The following is a 21918-nucleotide window of genomic DNA, read 5'->3' as shown; positions in this document are numbered from 1 at the left end:
CAAACCTGTGGTTACCAAACAGGAGAGGGACACGGGGAAGGACAAATTAGGGAAACAGGATTAACAGATACGCACTACTGTATGTGAAATAGATAAGCAACAAGAATCTGCTGTCCAGCACAGGGAACTATACCCTTTATTTTGCAATAAATGGGATCTAATCTGCAAAGATGCACAACTATTATGTACACCTAAAAGTAATACAATAGTGTGAATCAACTATACTTCATACTTCTTTTAATTTTTGTTTATTGGCCCTGCCATGAGGCTTGTGGGATCTTAGATCCTCCGCCAAAGATCAAACCTAGGCCCAGAGTAGTGAGAGCCCTGTGTCTTAACCACTGGACCAGCAGGGAATTCCCTACAGTTTCTTTTTTAAGTATAATCAGGAAAAAGATTAATTGTTCAAATTTAGGTGATTCAATTTGCTTAAAATTACACTGCTGGGAAATGACAAACAGCAGTGGAAGTCTCTGGGCTGGACACTCTAACCTCTCAAGCCCCTCAAATTGACCTCTACACTTGAGTACATTGATTTCCAAGTGCAATTTCAGACACTTTCTTTAGAAATTCTTAGGGGGGAAAAATGCCTAGTTTGTTACTAAGACCACATTGACTCTAGAGCAGTCGGGGAAAATCATTCTCTTTTCTAGCAAGCGCTGCTAGTAAAAGCAGAGGGACAGACTACATCTCCATCTACGCTCAGGAGCACCAAGAGGGGAAAGGGAAGGAATGGAGAGAAGATGACCCCTCAAAGATGGCCTGATGAGCTAAAGGGTGAGCTCCTGTCCTCCTCGGCAAGGCTTCTGGGACAGTCTGTTCTAGAGGAGCGCAGATCCTGTGCATGCTGAACCTGGACAACAGTGTCTGTCTGCCCCATCCACTCGGTGCCCAGTACCTCCATCCACTCGGTGCTCAGTACCTCCATCCACTCGGTGCTCAGTACCTCCATCCACTCGGTGCTCAGTACCACCCTCTGCCTGTGTAATTCTCCCCTCAAAAGACACCTGGGGGCTTGGACTATTCTGTCTCCTCCTTTTTGCCACCCCACTGCCTTTACTCAGCGTCTATATACAGTCTGGAGCCTGACAGATAGATATTTATCAGATGTGCTTATTCTCAGGGAAGAGAGGAGGATTGGATGATAGAAAGCGGGGGCCCTGAAGAGCAAATCCAGTTCCGGTCCTGAGAAACCAGCTCAACGGAGTCTGCTGACCCTATTCCCTTCCCCAGCTCTGCTGAAGAAAATGCTGTCTTTTGTAAGAGGGCACCTAGGAGGAAGGAAAAGAGCCTCTATAATCTTGTATTGGAGAATCAAGTTTCCCAGTCGTTTCCATTTCCGTCAACGAACAAAAAACCTTCTGTTTCTGGTATGTTTGCCCCATCTCTCTAGCCGGCCAAGATTTTGTGGGGATCCCCAGTGGCTCAGACGGGAAAGAACCCACCTGCTAATGCAGAAGGCATGAGTTCTATCCCTGGGTCAGGAAGATCCCCTGGAGAAGGAAATGGCAACCCACTCCAGGATTCTTGCCTGGAGAATTCCATGGACAGAGGAACCTGGTGGGTCTATGGGGTCCAAAGTGTCAGATACAACTGAGCAACTAAATAACAGCATATGAAAATGCTTGCAGGCACCTGGAGCTGTGGATTGAGCCATGCCCCTTGGCCATGCCCTGATACAGAATGGGCAGAAACAGTAAGAGTAATGACTAGTGTTTTGCTCCAGAAAGGAATTGGATTGTTTCCCCCTCCCCCTTCCTGGATTTTCAGCAGGATAAATGACTATATTTAGTCTATATTAAATATAGTATAGACTATATTTAGTCTATACTAATGACTATAGCCCACCAGACTCCTCTGCCCATGGAATTCTCCAGGCAAGAACACTGGAGTGGGTTGCCATTTCCACCTGGGAAGCCCAATGAAGCATCTGTCAACCAATGGAAAAACTTTCAGAAACATAGAGCTGGGATCTCTAGTGGGATACCCCTAGCAGAAAACACTTACAGAAGCTGGGATTTGCTCTATTTAAAACCTGTATGCAAACCTGAGTAACTCCTAAATGTGGCTCAACCTGCGAGAGGACACAAAGAAGCATTTCTTCATAATCCCTTTCTTTGCAGCAGAATAAAAGTGGATGAGATGATCCCTCAATAATCCCTACTGTTTAAGGATTTTAGAATATTTAGTATTTCTCCACATCAATTCACCCCCAAATAATTCATTAATGCATTAGAAATAAAAGTCGAATTGTCCCCCAACCACCTCCCAGACCAACCTCTCCTCCCCAAAACAAGCAAATGAATAGATAGAATGCTGTTGAGCCTGTGACGCAGAAGGGCCAGGTGTGGTCCATGAAAGGCCAAGTCTAAAGTCCATTAGCACCAGCTCAGATCCCAGAAACCAAAAGCACACATGGGCTCGGAAGCAAGCCTGAATCTTTTGTCCCCAGTCAATAGCACATGCTTATCTAGGACCTGTTTGCTGGGATCCTGGCACCTTGATTCCAGGCCATCAAGTTGATGGGCATCGTTGTGAAAGGTCATACAAGGTGGCCCACATATTCATTAAAAAATAAAGACCTAGACCCGGGGTGTACCTTTGAATTTGGACTCTGGAGAGAAGCTGCCCGCAAACAGAAAGGGTTCATCTCTGCTGGAAATTCTAATTCTTCTTCCTGAAAAGAAAAAGGAACAGATCCTGCGCTGATTTCATGGCTTGTATTCAGGTATTAGATGCACAGAGGTGGTGAGGAGTTGGTGACAGGTAGTTTTCAAACCCATTGAGCCAATCAGCTGATTCTCTGGATCAAGGGTTGAGCAACATCCCATTGGAATATGCCTCAAAGTGGACCAAATTCATCAGACACATGAAACCCCATACTAATTTCCTACCATTACATCTCCTTCACACCACACATTTAGGGCAGGCTTCAGTGGACAAGGGGTGGGGGCACATTTTCTGTAAGTCACTACCTGATTTAGCTGATAATTATGGTACTCTTCTTGATACATAGTGTGGAGGATCACCTATGAACATCATTTCTTGCAACATTCCCTCTGAAAACAAAGTCCCAAAAGAAAATGTTACTCATTCATTCATATAATTTTTAATTTTTATTATATTTTCTACGTAATATAAAAGATCTAAAAGAAGCTAAACAGTAATGATAGAGAGTCCCAAGCTTCAAAATGAAGTTTGTCCACCACTGATGGACGTCACATGAGTCCATGAGTAGGCGAGAGGGCAGGAGCATGACTCAAAAAGGATGACCTTTGGGGGTTTTCCTGATGGTCCAGTGGCTAAGAATCCACCTTCCAATGCAGGGGACGAGGGTTTGATTCTTGGTTGGGGAACTAAGATTCAACATGCCACTGGGCAACTAAGTCCTCACGCCTCAACTAAAATTCTACACAGCCAAAAAAATTAATTAATTAATATTAAAAAGAAGAAGACCTTTGCTGATGCAGAAAGTGTTAGCAACCCATCAGTTGTGTCTGGAGTACCTACTAAGTCCAAGGTATGGATGCACCAGACCACTGTTGAGGCCTTCAGAGTCTTGAGAATCCAGGACATTACATTAAAGTCTAGAACGTGAGAGGATACTGTGAGACCCCAAGAGAGACACAAGTGAAATAAAATGGGTGTTCAGACCAAGAAGAGAGACTGTCATCTGGTGAACAGGTCCACCAGCTCAGGGGTGATTTTAAAGCTCATTTTTAAGTTTGATTTACGACCAGCTCCGAGTTTTTCTAGATTCAAACTCAGATGGAACAGGAAGCGTCTGGCAAATCATAGAATTGCCTTTAAATGCACTTCTCAGGCCCCACCTCCCTAATTGAAAAAATGGCAACATCACATCTCCCCAAAACTAAACTAGAAAAACATAACCCTTACCTAGATCCCTACTCTGCAAAACAATAAATAAACTACAAATATGGTTGTTTGTTGTTGTTTACTCACTAAGTTGTGTCTGACTTTTTGTGACCCCATGGGCTGTAGACTGCCAGGTTCCTCTGTCCATGGGAATTTCCAGGCAAGAATCCTGGAGCGAGTTGCCATTTCCTTCTCCAGGGGATCTCCCTGATCCAGGGATTGAATCAGCGTCTCCTGCATTGGCGGGTGGATTCTTTAGCAAATAAAACACAATTCCTGAGCCTCAGAAATGGTAACACCAAATGATGTTAAAGAAAAGGATGGAATCTGCTTCCCTGGAGGTTTTTCAGAAGATGTCTGTAATAATCTTTCTGTCATGGCTTCTTAGATGAAGATTTTGTTCACAGAGGGCAGGCACACCCCAATCTCAGCTTCACCATCAGTTAAGAATGATCTTGGAACTCCTTTCCAGTGCCAACCTTTTAAAGCAAAGGAAAACTTATGTCTTCTTGACTCCAAGTCATCATCTGAAGGGCCCTACAGGCCTAGGATTCCACAAAGCTTGGTGATCATCCCTGATCAATACAAACTCCTCCTGAGAACAAATGGAAAGAAGTGCAAGGGGGAAACCAGTTCTCACTCATAAAAAAATAATGATAACCTTCCCCCAAACTTTTTGAATCTTCACTTAGCTCTGATGCTAAACAAGAGAAAGTTAAGCAGAGTGGGGGTGGGGGGTGGGGGGCATTTCCTCAGCGCTTATCTGCCTAGCCCTAGTTGCAACATCCATTGGCTTCTCTCTGAAAGCCTGGCAACACCCCATCCCTGAAACTGACCTAGTTTGTGTCTGCTTCTTTAAGAAAGGTGGCCCTCGCTTTGTTCAGGTGCGAGGAGAAGCGGTCATGTGGATGGACATTCTCCATCCTTCGCTAAGAGGCTCCGAGTGAGAGGAAGCCATGCCAGCGCTGCTTCCAGAGATGTCAGGAGTTGGGAGAAGAGGCCGGGCTTCTTCCCGGGCCACCGATTCACGTGTGTAGAAGCATCTCGCTCTCCTTTCAGCCCTTCTGCTCGCCTCTCCTCCCAGTCCTGGGATCTCTTGGACCTCGAAGCCACTGTCAGCTCTGCCCAGCTGCACGGTCCCATCCCGTGGAGCCCGCCCACCCCCAGACCTGTGACCTGCCGCGCGGGCACACCCCGAGATGGAGACAGACTGGGCCAGGGCTGGAAACGCTGCTGGGTTTTAAGTCTCCAAAAGCAGACATGAACTCAAGCTTCTGCCCCCCCAGTCTCCCCTCTCCTGTGCCCCTCCGGACCCACCGAGCTGCCGGCAGCACGACAAACCCAGGCCCCCGCCCACTCCTCACTCTCGGGGACCGTCCCTCTCTACCCCAGCGGCCTTCCGCCCCCACCCTCTGCGGACCTGTTCTCCCGGCAGCCGGTACCCGGCACCCAGTCCTCCAGGACACACCCAGGCCTCCCACACCTCCTCGCCGGTGCTGACCTGCTTCCCCACCTGGCCCCAGCTGCAAGGTGGGAACTTGGCCTCGGTTACCCTCCGCCAGCTCCTCCCACGCACCGATACCCCCTCCCCACCCCCGCCTCTCTCTCCTACCTAGGGCTGGCCCAGCGCTCCCATCCATCACTCACCTCTTTACCCGAGATCTCCGTGTCAACGTGGGGACAGCACCCGGCAAAACCCCCGGATGGACCAGCTCCCACACTGGGAGGGTTTTGCCTGGACAATTTCGCACACCAGTGCCAAGGAGACCGGGTCCCCTGCCCTGCGCTAGCATCCCATGTTTCCTCGTGGGCTTCCTGTTGGCTAGACGCCAGCTCAGAAAACACCCCCTCTCTTACTAAGCAGTCCATGCTGTTTTCACCTGAGGATGTGATAAGGCCCTCCAGACAGCTAATGAGTCACCAGATAATTATTTCATTATTCACCGTATGAACGGTATCAAGCAAGTTGGAGCTTACTCGGCATCCAACCTCAGATCTCCATGACTGGGGATCCACTGGGCCTGCTCACTGCCTTCCACTCTTCCCCTCCTCAAGGTGAAAACCTTCCATCTACTCCTTCCACCTTCTGCCTCCCTGTGACAGCTTCCCAGAGCCTTGAAAGTGGCCACACCCCAGAGAATAAAGAGTAAGGCTTCGGAGTTCTTGGCCTTCTTCTCCCCAAGACCCAACACAACGGTGTAGCATATGACTGGGGCTTCTTGCCTGGTGGATCTGTTGATCGTCTAAGGCTGCCGTCCCCAACCATTTTGGCACTCAAAACCGGTTTTGTGAAAGGCAATTTTTCCAAGAACTGGGGCCTGGGAAGGGGGATGTTTTCAGGATGATTCAAGCACATCACATTTATTATGCACTTTATTTCTATTGCTACTGCATTAGCTCCACCTCAGATCATCATGCATTAGATCTCAGAGGTTGGGGACTCCTGGTCTAAGGGATGCTTTAGGGAGATGCAGGCTCTGAGAATGCATCCTCTTTCGGGTGCTTCTCAGAGTGAGGTCTTGCATCAGCCTGCCTCAGAGTCTCTTACAGTCCTTGCTGAAAATGCAGATTCTCCAGTCCTTTCTCTGCCTGCTGACTCTGGATGTCAGGGGTGGATCCTGGTACACTGCATCTTTTCATGTTTCCCACGTGAGTCTCATGCACTTTGAAGTTACTGGGCCATCAGTTCAACTCCAGTTTAACTTCTTTAAGACCTTTCTAGGTGGGAGGGAAGATTGACTCTTGATTAAAGGAAGAATAAGAAAGAGTCCCCTGGAGTAGGAAATGGCAACCCACTCTAATATTCTTGCCTCTAAAAATCCACGGACAGGGGAGCCTGGCAAGCTCCAGTCCATGGGCTCACAAAGAGTCGGGCACACCTAAGCAACTGCGCATGCATGCACGCACATGAATGGAAGTGGTTATAAATGCCTTAACAACTGTAGAATCTGTGTACATCAATGGCCTCCCTACCAATAACTGACATGAGATCACCTTGCCTGATCCCACCTGGACCATGAAGCCTCTTTGATGGTGACCCCAGCCTTTGTAAGCTGGCCAAACATTGACACGTGGCAAGCCATCTATCACACCTCCTGTTTGTTGTTGACCTGAGGCCTCAGCAAGAGAAGGGTGGAGTCCCCAGTCCCTCGCTCCAGTGAGACAAGACCCCCGGGTGTGTGAAGAGTACCACATGCTGGGCCCCGGGGCTGCCAGCTTCTCCGTCAGGACAGGAGCAGTAGGACATGAGCCTGTTCATTCAGGGCAGGCGGTCTGTTTCATTGTCATGTTTTTGTGGGACAGTTCACTTGGTTCATTTTGATTAAACCAAAGAGCAGTTGACACATCAGTTCAGTGAATTCAAAGAAGTCATTCTTACAGACCCAGCCCAGGAGAAACTGCTTTGCAACAAGGTATCAGGATGAAAGAGAGTGATGAGAACAGAGTGTAGTGATCTCTGCTACTCAGAACTCCAAGCTGGCATCATCTATCCTCCCGGAAAGGAGGAGACCTTGCCTATGTGGATGCCGGCAAAACCCCCGGATGGACCAGCTCCCACACTGGGAGGGTTTTGCCTGGACAATTTCGCACACCAGTGCCAAGGAGACCGGGTCCCCTGCCCTGCGCTAGCATCCCATGTTTCCTCTGCTTTGAAAGAAGATGCTATGTGATGAAAATGGAAGGAAGTGGCAGAGACACAAATATGCCCAAAAGGAAAAACAGGTTTAGAGTGTAGCTCTGCCCAGTGGACAAATATTTGAAAGTACATGAAAAGAGACCTAATTCACTCATGGCACCCTGGTAGAGGACATATAGTTCTCTCTTTTGTAAATAGATCTTCTGTGGCACAAAGTTCTGAGCCTTTGTGGCTGACACAGAAGGCAACCGGCCCGAATACCCCCAGTTAGAAATACAGGCAGCCCTCAACAGCCACAGCTTCCACATCTGAGAATTCAACCAAAAACGTCACAAATACTTGGGGTAAAAAAAAAAAAATCCAGCAATTTTCAAATATCAAACCTTGAATTTGCCATGCCAGCAATAATTTACACAACATTTACACAGTATTAGGTATTATAGATCATCTGGAGAGGATTCAACATATACAAGAGGACACGTCTAGATTCTATGCAAATACGACGCTGTGTTAGATGGGGATTTAAGCATCGGAGGACGTTGGTCTGGCAGGTGCTGGAACCAGGTTCCCGTGGATGCCAAGGAAAGACTGTGCTTGATTACTTTCTGAAATCATTTAAAAGGCTGAATTGTGGGGAGACTTGGTTTAAGAGAGGCAGGAGAGGTACTTGATGAAAGAGTGTGTGTGTGTGTATGTGTGTGTGTGTGTGTTTAAAAGATAGGTGCTATTTCAGACTCCCTCACATAGAAATATAACAAAAGAGCATGAAGCTTGGAGCCACAGCATGCCCATCTGTCGACAGGCTGTTCAATTAACTTATTGTTACCAGTGAAACACCAGCTCCGTGTGTCTACAGAAAGAGGAAGTCCCAGGTGCTAGATTGACAGCCATTAAGCTGTTGGCAGAGCTGAGTAAGCAAATTGTCCCTTCGGAGGCAGGCTGCCCTCTCTTCCTCCTCTGGCTCCTTCCTTTCCTCTCTTTCTCACTTCCTCATCATGCCTTCTCCGGGCTCTCACCTCTTTCCTTTTCTTCCCTGTATTCCTTCTCTCATCTGGGGAAGAGAAAAGGCCACCTCCTCCTTTTCAGTCAAGCACATCTTCTTGAGTGAGAAGCCCTGATGGGAGAGAAATGGGCTGGATTCTGAGAATTTGCTGAAGCTTCTATATATTCAAGCAGAGCCAAGGAAGGGTGAGGGTGGGGGAGACCCTGTTTGCCACCTCAAGTGAACACCAAACCATTCCCCACCCTTCTCTCCCATTGTGAGGTCTGATTTTCCACCCTCCACCCTTTCGCTTACTCTGCCACTCTGTTATTTCTTGGTTTCACTCTCAAGGGGCAGAGAAACCAGCAAGGTGGGGCCACTGAGCCCTGGTTCAAACCCTGGAGTGTACATACCACAGGGGCTCTCTCACCTGTTCCAGTCTTGGGGGGACATCTATTTTCTGCAAGGATGACTTGACTCATGGCCATGGGGGTTACAAATTTAAGGTTGACCTTATCATCATATTTTCAAGATCGAAGTTCACTGGCAACTGCTCAGAGGGGAAAATAATAGCCCTCACAGGAGAAATGTGAATGCAATAGACATGAATATATTCTAAGCATTAGATCTAATTATAGAGAATGAATCACAAATTGAAACATCTTAGATATAGGCATAAAAAAAAAAATAATTAACCCTCAAACAGGAAGCTGCTGAACTGTCAGATTGCATCGTTTGAGAATCAAGAAAAGCAAGTCAGCACCCTGAAAGCATGAGAAAAGCAGAGGCTAATCCTCTGCTGGGGTTTCAATATTCTGTTCGTTTCCATAAATGTGCTAAGGAAGGTCCTTATAGGGGCGGGCAGGTCTATTCGTGGGACTGTGAAACCGTCAGGGCAGAAACAACTTCTGCTCTTTAGAAAGTGACTGTCTTCAGTAGATACAGGCAGGCTGAATCTCCCAATGGGAGTGATTCAGCATTCACCATCATAAGGATGTTTCAGCCAAAAGCAGACAAATTCCACATTTCCATCGGGCAATTTCATTCCTGTTTCAGTTGCCCTCTGCTCAGTTCGAAAAGCTAAGAGTTCCTCACGGGTCCTTCTCTGCATAATCACAACATCTGTTTGTCTGGGATTAAAAGCTCCTAGAAATAAAGAACTTGTGGTCTCAAGCAACTGTGCCCCATTGTACTCCACTAGGGGTCAAACCTAAGCATCCAGAGCCGTGTGACAGTTCAAGAGGAGGATGAAAACGAGTCTAGTGGGGCCAGATGAAGGAAGCAACTCCAGGAAACGTTCTAGGTTCAGTTGGCAGCATCCCAATGGTCAAGCACAGGGCATCAGGAGGAGCAGCCCAAGCACCTCCGCTCGCTGCATCTAGGTATCAGAGCCATCAAGGAAAACACACCGGCCATCTAGCACAGGATGGAGCCAGGCTTCCCTCATGGAGAGAAGAGACAGTCAAGGCCAGGAGTGGGGCCAGCGCTCCATGACCACAGGTCCTCCCTTGCTTGTGCTGCTGCCAAAGGACCTCATCCCCTCCTCCCAGGGGAACGATGCTGCGGCGGGGTTGGGCAAATGCCTTGTGATGCCCTTGCAGTAGCATGACAAAGGAGCCCACGTGGAATCAGAAACAGGAAAATTGTTCCCACGCAAGGTGGCAAGTCCAGCACCAGTGGTGAGGACCCTACATCTCTCGGTGAGTAAGTGTGCAGACCCAAGACCCCTTCTCACGTGACCTAGTTGGGAGTGGGAGGGGTGTGCGGAGGAGGATACTCTATGCTCCAGATCACCTTCTCAACAACTGGGACCTTGGTCCTAGAACCCCTTAGGGTTCTCACCAATCTCACCAATCTCAGTCTCCTGGTCTACACAATACAGAGGACTATGACAGCCCTACTTCTCCTTACAGGGTTCTCATGAGAAGAGACCATTTATGGAAAGGAGCTTTGGAAAAATCATATCCCCCATGGGGCATGGATGTGTAGTAAATATAGTAAATAACCTGATAAAGTGATAATAAACCTAATAATGTAATAACCTCAAAAAAAACCATACAACTTTTTACCCTATTTGAAGCAAATTATTAATATCCCAGAGTCCATTTTGGGTCCAGCCTGAACGAAAATCAATTTCTTGGCACTTCTTGACACTTCTGGGTTCTTCTACACCAAATTTTGATGATAAGAGTTCTTTCATACCAATGACCATCCCAAATGTTCATTTTCCCAATACATCTCTGCTTCATTGTACTTTCTTCCTCTTTAGCCCTCTCTCAACATTTTTGGTCCCAGATCCCTGGTTCCACGATGATGGGTGCTGTCTTTCACAGTGAAACATTCATTTCTCCACTTATCAAATTGCTTTTCCAAAGTGCTTAAATTCAGACTTCCCTGGTATAAATAAACAGATAAATAAATTAAAGTACTTAAGTTGAATGCAATTCTGCCACTTTAATAGTATTTTATGAAAATAGTTAATATACCCATATCTGGTTATGGTTATTTGAAAAGGCCCAGTTACAAAGTTATATGTGGTAACAATCCCATTTAACACATTCTCACACATCCTATACACTTTACACATTTATCCTAAAAATTGTAAATATATATACATCAAAATATTGAGTAGTTATCTCTAGGTGGTGAGGGCAAATTTCAATTTATTTCACTTTGTGCTTATCTGTAGTCTCTATGATTTATAAAATAAGCATGCATTTTATATTTGCAGGGCAGCAATAGAGATGCAGAAAGTGAAGAGGAACTAAAAAGCCTCTTGATGTAAGTGAAAGAAGAGAGTGAAAAAGTTGGCTTAAAGCCCCACATTCAGAAAACTAAGATCATGGCATCTGGTCCCCTCACTTCATGGAAAATAGATGGGGAAACAGTGGAAACAGGGTCAGACTTTATTTTGGGGGGCTCCAAAATCACTTCAGATGGTGATTGCAGCCATGAAATTAAAAGATGCTTACTCCTTGGAAGGAAAGTTATGACCAACCTAGATAGCATATTAAAAAGCAGAGGCATTACTTTGCCAACAAAGGTCAATCTAGTCAAGGCTATGGTTTTTCCAGTGGTCATGTATGGATGTGAGAGTTGGACTGTGAAGAAAGCTGAGCGCCGAAGAATTGATGCTTTTGAACTGTGGTGTTGGAGAAGACTCTTGAGAGTCCCTTGGACTGCAAGGAGATCCAGCCAGTCAATCCTAAATGAGATCAGTTCTGGGTGTTCATTGGAAGGACTGATGCTGAAGCTGAAACTCCAATACTTTGGTTACCTCATGCAAAGGTTTGACTCATTGGAAAAGACCCTGATGCTAGGAAGGATTGGGGGCAGGAAGAGAAGGGGACGACAGAGGATGAGATGGTTGGATGGCATCACTGACTCGATGGACATGAGTTTGGGTGGACTCCGGGAGTTGGTGATAGACAGGGAGGCCTGGCGTGCTGCAGTTCATGGGGTCGCAAAGAGTCGGACACGACTGAGCGGCTGAACACACACACATAGCTGCTTTACAGTGTTGTTAGTTTCTGCTGGACCACAGTGAATCAGCCATACATACACGTGTGAAAGTGAAAGTGAAAGTTGCTCAGTCATGTCCGATTCTTTGCAGCCCCATGGACTATACAGTCCACGGAATTCTCCAGGCCAGATTACCAAAGAGGGTAGCCTTTCCCTTCTCCAGGGGATCTTCCCAACCCAGGGATTGAACCCAGGTCTCCCACGTTGCAGGCAGATATTTTACCAGCTGAGCCACGAGGGAAGCCCAAGAATACTGGAGTGGGTAGCTTATCCCTTCTCCAGTGGATCTTCCCAAACCCAGGAATCAAACCTGCATTGCAGGCAGATTCTTTACCAACTGAGCTATCATGGAAGCCCACATGCATACAGGCCCTCTTTTTTTGGATTTCCTTCCAGTTTAGGTCACCATAGAGCCCTACGTAGAGCTCCTGTCCCGTACAGTAGGTCCTCATCCGTTATCTTGTTTAGATGTGTGTGTGCCCTTAGTTGCTCAGTCATGTCCAACCCTTTGCGACCCCATGGACTGTAGCCCACCAGGCTCCTCTGTCCATGGGACTTCCGAGGCAAGAATACTGCAAGTGGGTTGTTGTTGCCCTTTCCTCTTCCAAGGGATCTTCCCGACCCAGGGATCAAACCTGCGTTTCCTGTGTCTCCTTGCATTGGCAGGCAGATTCTTCACCTGCTGAACCACCTGGGAAGCTATGTATTTTATACATAGTGTTTATACATGGGCTTCCCCAATGACTTAGCAGGTAAAGAGTCTGCCTGCAATGCAGGAGCTACAGGAGGCGTGGGTTTGATCTCTGGGTCAGGAAGATCCCCTGGAGGAGGAAATGGCTACCCACTCCAGTGTTCTTGCCTGGGAAATTCCAAGGACAGAGGAGCCTGGCGGGCTACAGTCCATGGGGTCGCAAAGAGGCAGACACAGCTGAACATGCAAGCACGCAGTGTATGTACACCAGTCCCAATAGGGACACACAGTCATAAATAACAAACAAGGGGATATCAGTGGGGGAGGAGGAGCGGGGTGGACTTGCACTGACTTCTCCATCTCCATGTAGATGAACTTCTAACCAGTGTGACTGACGTGCGTGGTCAGAACGCTTTCTAGAATGATTCTGCCACTGAGAGTGTGGTTGTGGCCTCATGTCCCTAGGCTGAGGTTTCTGGAGTTTCCATTCGTGGTCTGGGCCGCGATGATCTGATTAAACTGCACATCTGTGAAGGGTTTGAGGTGGAAGAAAAAGGGAACTGGAATGGTTCTCAGCTCATCAACTCTGACCACATCCTCCCTCTCCAATTACCCCAAGAGAAGGGAAGAGAAAAGAGAGCAGGAGTGGAATAAATGAAGGGAAGAAACACAATGGAAGGAAAAAGGAAGACAGTGGGGAAAGAAGGTTGGGGGAACCCCAAAGTGACTTATTCTCAGAAACAGAAGCTCAGAGTCTTAAGTTTCCAAAGACCCTGAGATTTGCTTTATCTTAACTTCTATTTCTCTTGCCCAATACATCTCCTAAGGATGAACTTTTAAGTGACAGTCATCTGTGAACATTGATTCATCAAGTAAATATCTGAACATTCAAAATGGGCTCTTTGTCAGCAACAAGATTACGTGAAACTGTGTTTTATGCTCGCATTGTCCCGATGTCCTTGTTATAATGGTGGCATGTTTGAAACTAAAAGCTTTCAAGTACAATATGGAAGATCCTCAAAAAATTAAAAATAGGACTACCATATGATCCAGCAATTCCATTTCTGGAAATAGAGTCAAAGGAAATTAAAACAGTAACTCGAAAAGGTATCTGCACTTCTATAATCAGCTATTTATAGTAGTCAAGACTTGGAAACAGCCTACGTGTCCTTTGGCAGATTAAAGGACAAAACAGTTGTGAGATAGATAGATAAAAGATAGATGGATAGGGCTTCCCAGGTGGCTCAGTGGTAAAGAATCTGCCTGCAATGCAGGAGACTCCAGGAATGAGGGTTTGATCCCTGGTTCAGGAAGATTCCCTGGAGGAGGAAGTGGCAACCCACTTCAGTATTCTTACCTAGGAAATGGCATAGACAGAGCAGCCCGGGGTCACAAAGATTCAGACACTACTGAGCATACACTAGCACAGACTGATAGATAGGTAACGGATTGTTATTCAGCCGTTAAAAAAACAAACATGAAACTCCTACCATTTTTAGACCTTAAAGGCACTATGCTAAGTGAAATGTCAGACAAATACTGTACGATCTCACTTATACGAAGAATCTTAAAAGAACAAACACACTCATAGAAAAAGAAATCAGAACTGTGGTTACTGGAGGTGATGGTGGAGGAAGAGGGAATGGGTCCAAAGGTCCAAACTTCCAGCTACAAGATCAGTAAGTACTAGGGCTGTTATGTACAGGATGACTGCCTGTATTGATAAACACCAAAGTTAACGAAATAAATTCTGAGAGTTTTCATGACAAGAAGAAAACCCTTTCTTTTTTTCTTTTCTTCTTTCTTTAGTTTTTCTTGTATCTCTATGAGATAAAATCAAACCTGTAAATCAAACCATCATGCTGTTGTACCTTAAACACTGATGTGTGTCAATTATTTCTCAATAAAACAGGGGGTAGCTTTCAAACAATTATTTTCTTCAGTTTTTTCAATAAAGTCATAACAGCACTCCATTGCATCCAATTATCTTTCTCATACAGGATATAGCTAAGTACATAACAATCTCAGTGGTCCAGAAACCCAGTGGAAATGACAGGTGAGAAGAAAAGGCGAACGCATGTCCGGGAGGAAAAATGTAATAAAGAGAAAAGGGACTCTTCTTTCCCACGGCACTCGAGCATTTCAAAGTATTTTACCATCTCTCTGAGCGACAGGTACACGTTATACCCACAATGGGGCACAGATTCTCAGAAATACCACTGCCATCTCATCCACTATTTCCCTTTTTCATTTCAGGAAATAGCTGACAGGGAAATTTGCGTAGCTTGCCCAAGGCCACACAGGGACTGAGTTGGATGTAAAATTCACTTGTTCTCACAGCTTCTTGCTAATCCAGCCTCTTGACCACCCGCCAGGGTGAGGCTTTCCAACACCACTTGAAGTCACATGGTGACTTCACAGAACCTCTGCAGAGATAGAAAACAAACCAGCGCCAATGTGGAAAACGCCATCAACCAATTTGCTTCATCTTCCTGCATCCAAACAACTAGTTTGACTCACCTGAATCAGTCGAATGAACTAGTTTTTTTTTTTCTTCTACTTATGAAACAAACATAGACTCACTTTTTTTGGCACCACAGCGATAATCAGAGTCATGGGAATGGCCGTTATAGCACGATGTTCAAAATGGCAGGTGACCAGAATATTACTATTCCAAGAGCCCTGTGTCACTGAACCCTTGCTTTAGCTGTTGATCCATTTACTGAAAAACATAAATCGAATCCACAACTGGTTTCAGCAGAACATCCTGGAAAGTGTGGCCTCTATCTGCAGAGAAGCAGTAGATCCATGTTAGTTTCAGCCACCCATGTGTTTACCTGCTTGCTTTTACTGCATGCCTACTACGTGCCAGAGACCGATGCTGTATGGTATTTAAAAATAAACAAAGACGGCCCCTGCCACCCTGAATTTTGCCGTATAAGAGGAGACTTAAATATAAATTAGGGGACTTCCCTGGCAGTTCAGTGGTTAACACTTAGCCTTCTAATGCAGGGTTTGCAGGTTCAATCACTGGTCAGGGAGCGAAGATCCTGTTTGCCTCCTGGCCAAAAAAATAGAATGTAAACAACCCTGAATATTCACCGGAAGGACTGATGCTGAAGCTGAAGCTCCAATATTTTGGCCACCTGATGACTCATTGGAAAAAACTGATGCTGGGAAAGATTGAGGGCAGGAGGAGAAGGGGGCGACAGAGGATCAGATGGTTGGATGGCATCATTGACTCAATGGACATGAGTTTGAGCAAACTCTGGGAGCTAATGATGGACAGGGAAGCCTGGCGTGCTGCAGTCCTTGGGGTCCTAAAGAGTCAGCCATGACTGATCAACTGAATAACAACAACAAAACAACAGAAGCAATATTGTAACAAATTCAACGTAAAATTTTTTAAAAATGGTCCACATCAAAAAAAGTCCTTTAAAAAAAAATATATATATATATATATGCATATATTTGAGCAAGGATCTTAAAAGGGTAAATAGACAGTTTTACCCTGTGTATGCCATTATGGGCTCCCAGGAGAGAGTCTGATCCCAACAGTGAGTTCCAGGTAAAGATCACAAAGAGAGTCGGCATCAGATCAGGGAACTCCAGGTGAGGAGAGCTGGCAGCAGGGGACCAAAGGCATGAGGATCCATAAAAGAGAGCCAAGGCCTAATCAGCATGGACAACTAAAGAAATGGATGGACCTGAGTAGGGACAACCCAAAACAGGGCTCTACAAATTCTAACTGCTCTCGTGGGTCTGATAGTGGGGGGAGGGGGCACGTGAGGAGGAAAAGAGTGACATCAAAGTCTTGGGTAGAAAAAAGTGGGGGTATGGGCTGGAAAACTGCATATGTTTTTTCCACGTGTAAAGTGCTGTGCTGGGACCATATATAAGTCACGTCTCTTAGCCTTTGCAACAACCCTACAAATTGGGTATCCTTCTCCCTATCTTAGGGGCTGCCCTGGTGGATCAGACAGTACGGAATCCGCCTGCAATGCAGGAGACCCAGGTTCAACCCCTGGGTCAGGAAGATCCCCTGGAGAAGGGAATAATGACCCACTCCAGTATTCTTACCTGGAGAATTCCATGGACAGAGGAGCCTGGTGGGCTGCAGTCCATGGGGTCACACAGAGTCAGACACAACTAGCTAGTAACACACGACACAACACCACCCCTATCTTATAGATACCTTCCAGGATTTCCAGAGAGCTTTACCAGTTTACAAAGAACTTTCACGTCCACTTTATCGTCTTTGTCCTCATATTTCTGCTCAATAAATAGGACAGGGATCCTCATGGTATGAAAGAAGAAACTCTGACCTTGGAACCCAAGCGTCTCACCAAGGACAGGGGTCGAGCCACTGTGATTTTTCCATTTTTTAAATTTATCTTTTTAGGCTTATTTTATTGAAGTGTAGCTGACTGACAGTGTTGTGTTAGTTTCCGGTGTACAACAAAGTGACTCAGTTATACATATCCATACATTCTTTTTCATAAGCTTTCTCATGATGGTTTGTCACAGGATATTTAACACAGTTCCCTGTGCGGTATAGCAGGACCTTGTTGTTTATCCATTGTATATCTTTTTTCATAGCCTTACACATGGTGCCAACTTAATACTCTCACTTCTCTCGCCAACTAGAGTTTGTTATCTATGTTATTTGACCATCAATCCAGTTATCTGAAATCCACTTGCTAGACTCAAATTTGTGACAGCAGCCTCCACACAGCTCATGAAAGGTTTGGAAAATTCAGCTTCATAGTAGGAATGGCAATTGATGCGTACCATCCCCACAGGCATCTAGTGGGCACACCATCACACCTTGTTAATGTGAGAAGACTCAGTCTGAAGGTTTTGTGGGATCCACACAGCCCAAATGAAGCCACACAGCCCCAAGAGCCTGAGAAATTATTGCGGGAGAACACTGTAGACGAGCCTGGAAAAACCCCGAATCGCGATTGCCCAAGTCTCAACAAAACTTTAAGAAAAAAAAAAAGCAAATCTTGCTTGGCAACTGTGTGGAGACCACACCTTGTGCTGCACACACATACCTGGGCTTCATCATTCTTGCACAAGGGAGTTTCATATCGGCCAGTAAAGCACTTCAAGATAACGCCCCTTCAACTTTGAGCACTGTTTTAAAAATCCCCAGGCAAAGCTGGGGGCTCTGAATTTCTCCAAAACTATAATTTAGCAACTGTGGCAAACAAGCTAGTGATTTGATAAGCTACAGCCTACCGCCAACCGAAATCCCAGCAATAGTTTCCATTAACATCTCAGCCACGTGGGTATTTACCCGGTAAAATCCACCCCTAACCCAAAACACTACTATCAATCCAAGATGCGTGAAGTTTCAAGAAACCATAAGACACAATCCCGTTTATCTCTGTCTCTGGATTGAATCACTTTCTAGTTAAGGGTTGCTATGAGGAAACTCAGAGATCACCCAAATCTAGAAGAAGCCTGCTTCACTGGGTCTCTTCCGACATATGACTTGCTCAAGTCTCAACAGCAGTCAAGCCCAAACCCAGACTATAAACAGCTCTGCTGAAAAATAAACACCGCCTAAGGCAACAGTCCAAATACTACAAAAAATGTAATATAAGTCTAATGGGAGGGAAAAAGGCAAAACAAAATCTGTTCCTGTCTCTCTCCATAGCTCCCCACCCCCTGCAAACAAAAGACTATCCATATAGAAAGAGCCTAGACATTGAACCAAGTACACTGGCGGCTCCATGGCTAGCCGCTGCCAGCTCTTGAAAGGAAGCCGATCATTTCGCTTCATTAAGCTTCCCTTTCCCAGTGTGTAAAACAGGGATCATGAGTGCTGTGTCCTATTTACCCTACAATGATGCATGAAAGAGTAGCAAGATGCTGTCAATGAAAATACCTTGATCTCCTCTGAGGTGGGGTACTATGTAAATTTCAAATGGTGCTATTACCACATTTTAGCACATGTGGGATCTGACCAATAAAGGACTTGGTATCAGAGTGAAAACAGAACACGATGGGGAAAATGAAAATCCAAGCTCCATGATTCAAGTGAAAAAGAGAACTTACATCTGACCCACAGAAGAGCCCAGGGAGAGGAGAGAAATGTGTGTATCCAAGGAGAAAAGTCGATGTCAGGACATCCTGACCCAGTTCTTGGAAATCAGTCACTAGATCAGAAGTGAAAATAAAGTGAACTGGATGTTTATTCAAGAAGCTCCTGGGACTTTCCTGGCAGTCCAGGGGTTAAGACTTCACCTTCAGATGCAGGGGGTGTAGGTTTGATCCCTGGTCAGGGAGCTAAGACCCCACATGACTCATGGCCAAAAATAACAAAACCATAAAAACAGAAGTAGTAACGTACCAAATTCAATAAAAAGTTCAAAACTGGCCCACCTCCAAAAAAAGAAGCAGCAGCAGCTCCTAAAATCCCATCACCTTTAGGAATAATTTGGAGAAATTCTAGCAAATTGCTCCCACATCCACCCTGTCTGTTCTGGGGCATCTTCCAGAACTCACCATTATATAATTTGCACATTCTTCTAGATTTGCACTTTAATGGAAATGCTTTTATTGCTTTTAAATTCAGTTTATTTGATATATATCTTATATATACTTCTGCCATTTTCTGCTTTTCTTTTACGTAGCTCCATTCCAGTGTTGTAGTTCTCTGATATTTTCAGGCAAATACCATGTTCAAGGATGAGATGGTTGGATGGAATCAACGGCTCAATGAACATAAGTTTGAGCAAACTCTAGGAGACAATGGAGGACAGAGGAGCCTGGCAGGCTACAGTCCATGGGGTCACAAAGAGTCGGACATGACTGAGGGACTAAACAACAACCATATTCAAACAAAATCATTTTTATCAACAGGGACCAGTCATTAATTTACTTGACCAGCATGTATTGAGCACCCAATAGGTACCTGAAAGAAGGTACTTAAGAAATTGATGCAATTAGCTGAAATTTTAAAGGTAAAATGATTGTCTGAAATAGTAAAATATTCAGAAAACGGAAGTTGAGAGGTAGAGCAGATTTCCTTGAGTTTGAAGTAGTTGTTTCTTTCTTTTTATATCTGTAGTGCCAGACTTACTAAAAGAAAGCATAATAAATAGGAAGCTTTAGCAAGATTGTTAGACCAAAATCCCAAGCCATGTAGAGTAAACTCTAGTGTTTTCAATGTCATTACAAACTCAAACTCTTCTACTTGTGTCTTCTTGGTTTTCATGGTTCCTTAGAAAAACTCATAGCCCCTCTCTTGTTTAATATAGAAGAGAGTTTGCATTTTAGGCAAATAAATATTTATGTTTGGTTCTGTGTCCGCTTTAAAGCAGTTTTTAAAATTAGTATGAAACATCGTGTTGCAATACCCTGACTCCTTATTTGAAACATCTCATTGATTTGGTTTTTCTCTTAGCGCAGCTCCTGTAAATATCTGTGTGTCTCCTTAATGCACTGCAAAATTGACGATTTCCAGACTGACCAGCAATCAAACAATCCTATCACAAGGGCTCAATTTAATTCAGTCACTGAAACAGCTTAAATAATCAACACACAGACTGAAACACAATAGAGCCACTTCTTGGTAATTAATCTGAATTAACTTCCAGTGTTCCCTGAATTGGCCTGTGCAGGTGGGGCAGAGTAAACTTCACCTTCGTCTGCTTACACATATGTTAGGCAGCACCTACAGAGAAACAAAATTGACATGAAATGTCATCTTCATTTCTTGAAGCATAGCACTTTATTGTGTATCTGGATTTTGCAGTAGAGAAGAACGTAGGCACAAAATGGAATTTTCCTGAAGATTTTCCTTGGGAATTTTAGCTCTACCTTCACCCGAGTAGTCTCTTGCTGGCAGGAACTTTGAAAGCAAACCTGTTAGCCTCCCTGCAGTTTTGTTTTAAAGCCTTGAGTAGAAAGATATGCCATAGGCATATTTTCTGTCCATGTGACCCAGCTGATTTCATGCCTATGGAAACAGAAGCAAGTGATGGTTGAACTACCCTCTTAGTAAACGTTCTTACTGCAAAGCACTGCAGAGAAAAGTAACCTGCTTGCCAACAGTGGGCAACCCAGTAGCTGGGGCCAGTTGGAAGGCAGGGAGGGGTAGGGCAATCTGGAATGGGGAGCCATCCACTACTTCCTAAGACAGCATGCAAATACCATCAAAATACACTGTTTCCATTAAAAAGCATGTATTTCATGCAAGGATTTAATAACTTTCAGTGCCTCCCTAATAGCATTTGTCTCTGGAGACCTTTTCACCATTTCAAAATCTCAGTAAGTAACCAAAAAAATATTACCAAGAGCAACAACTAATGGTGGGACTCGGGCTAAAGGGAGTGTTTTCATCTGTGGTTCAGTCCCTAGGGAGGCAGATGAACCACGTCTCTGCCAATGAACCAGAGGAGGAAGAGTCCGGTGGAGATGGATTCAGATGAGTTCTCTCTGAGATGCTGGCACTATAAACCAGACACTCTGAAAAATGTGAGAGAGATCATTTCAACCAAGGTGGAGGAGTCCATTCAAATCATGCTGATCCCAAATGCAAGGCAGGATTTGTTTTTTGTTTTCTTTTTTTCCTTTTCAGAGTTTCCAAGGACATTCTAATGGATCCTTTTTAAATTGTTCTCTTCTAATAATTCTGCAGATACTGAATTAAAGCAGAAATAAAACTTTGCTCTTTAGGAGTCCTGAAGTCAGAAGTTGTGCAACCCAGCAAAACAATGGACAGAAATGTATTTAGGAATGCTACACTGTACACCAAATAGATTCTGAATATACACTCAACACAATATGACACCAGAATAATTTCTGAAATAGATTGACAGAGAATGAATTTATAGTTACCAGAGGGGAGGCATGCAGGGGAGAGAGAGATTGGGAGTTTGGGATTGACAGGTACTGACTGCTATATTTAAGACAGATAACCAACATAGACCTACTGGATAGCACAGAGAACTCTGCTCAGTGTTCTGTGATAAGCAAAGTGGGAAAAGAATTTTTTTAAAAAAAATGATACTTTTGTATGTATAATTGAATCACTTGGCTGTACAACTGAAACTAACTCAGCATCAACAGTTGTTCATCAACTGTACTCCAATATATAATTTAAATTTTTTAATTCAAAAAGGATTTAAAGGAGAAAAAATAATTTAAAAAATTCAAAAAAGTGCAGAAAAATAATAATTTCTGAAAGTTCTTGCT

This window comes from Muntiacus reevesi, chromosome 2, assembly GCF_963930625.1.
Source record: "Muntiacus reevesi chromosome 2, mMunRee1.1, whole genome shotgun sequence".
In the NCBI taxonomy this organism is placed as follows: Eukaryota; Metazoa; Chordata; class Mammalia; order Artiodactyla; family Cervidae; genus Muntiacus; species Muntiacus reevesi.
The sequence above is the reverse complement of the archived record's forward strand: the minus strand, read 5'-3'. Positions refer to the sequence as shown.